This window comes from Montipora foliosa, chromosome 11, assembly GCF_036669935.1.
Source record: "Montipora foliosa isolate CH-2021 chromosome 11, ASM3666993v2, whole genome shotgun sequence".
Lineage (NCBI taxonomy): Eukaryota > Metazoa > Cnidaria > Anthozoa > Scleractinia > Acroporidae > Montipora > Montipora foliosa.
In genome coordinates, this window is record NC_090879.1 from 11,187,553 (window position 1) to 11,189,563 (window position 2,011).

Genomic DNA, 2,011 nt, shown 5'->3' on the forward strand with positions numbered 1-2,011 from the left:
ACATGAGTTAAAACTTCATTACTTAGTTTCTGACTAGTTTTCATATACATTACGTTTCATGTTTTCATTTCTAGATTGCTCTCTGACAATGAAATAACTCACCTCCCAGAAAATGTTTTCTCAGGACTTAGTGCGCTATATTTCCTGTAAGTTTCTTGACCCAAATAACCTTTCAAAATATGAAATAGCTGACCATAGCTATGTGCCTGGTTACTTCACAGAGTACAGTGTGACTTATATACAAAGCGACTCATACAGCTGATTTAAACAAAGAGTCAATAGTAATGCACCTTTTTTTCATAAACGCTCACGGAAAAATGTACGTGTTTCAGTTGAACAGATTTGGTCATGAAAATCCTTGTTCAGAAATCAGAAGTGTACGTTAACAGAAGAGACCCTGGGCCAGTACTCCTTAGTATCTGGCTAGAAATATTCTTCTTACTTTTTCGTCCGGCCGCGCGTTAGCCAGTTGGTGAGGGCTAGTTATTCGCTGAGAAACGTTTACCTTTGTTTAAATACTTTTGATTTGTCTGATTTTCCAGCTTTTTGGTGTTCTGTTTTAGTTTTTTTTATTGTTTTCTTTGAAACTATCAAATTGATTTCATCCATTGTTCACGTCCTGGATCATTTGAGCAATCGAGGACGTTTTCCGTGTTTCAAATAGGCTCATTTAAACACTCGGGGGAGTTGGGAGCATTCTTGACAGTTATGCAAACCCGAGACGCAGTCGAGGGTTTGCATAACTGTCGAGAATTCTCCCCCAGAGTTCAACAAATTCGTGTGAATTAAGTCACAGCCGTGTTTCCATACTCTCATCTATACACAGCTATTGACGAATGAGAGTGTGCGTACTATCTTAATTATTTTTTAAAAACCAATAGAGTGAAGACTCTTGCATGAAATTTGACACCACGGCCAACAAATTCATTTCTGATGTATGCATTTATGCACCGCACGTAACAAACACCAGCATAAAACACTCGAATTCAGAGGTCAATATGCGTGTGCCTAGTGGAAGGGTAGTAGCTGCCTTTATTAGCAGTAACACAGGCAAATGTCCATATAGAGAACCCACAATACCCAATATCCTAACTATACCGTGAAATGTGTAGAAGTTAAAGAAACCATCATTTGAATTCATTTGTGTAGTTGTTGATTTCAGTTTACAGTGTCCCCAATTAGTGCTCCAGCGCTAGAACGACTAGACACTTAAATAAAGTTCCTTTCCTTTCCTTTCCTTTCCTTCTGTATCTTATCTGAAACGGGAGCCGGTATACCCTTGCATCCTTTTTGTTGTTTTTGCAAAACCTCTTATTTGTTCTTAGCCAGGTCCCCTGTTTTTAAATGAAGGAGCCCATGAAAAAAATCAAGTTGATTGCCACTGATACACATTTCCTTCGTAATAACATTATACATATTAGGTACAAATAAAGATTCTATAGTTCTCAAATAGTCCTCCAATTTTAGAACTATCAGAGTATCGTAAAACAATATTAATTCCGATTACCACGCGAGAAAACTTCGACTTTTTCGTTATGATCCGTAAAGCGAACTTTTCTTGATCATTGCTAGGAAAAATGTATGTCTTGACTGTCTTTACACTGTATTCATCATCGACATTACAAACCTTCATTATTCGGTAAGAAAGTTCACCTAAGTTAGAATACTCTTGATTTCATATTAGTTTTTTTGATTTTTTTGTTTTAGATTATTGGCATTGTTTTCCTTAAAACTAGCAAATCCATTGTCTTCTATTTTTGCTTTGATTTCATCGCTCTGAGTCGTTCGCGAGCTCTTTTGGGACAATTGGAATGTACTGCTCTTATTACTGGGTTGCCAAACCCAGTCGAAATCTGCGTTTCATTTCGATCATCGTTTTCTTATTATTTTTATTATTTTTCGTTTTCATGAAAAGTCTTTCCTGTCCCTCCCCTGCTAAGTAGTGTCTTAGTGTGTAGAGGCTTCTGCGCGTATGTGTGGTAAGTTTGAGGGGGTACTAGAAATGCATAGA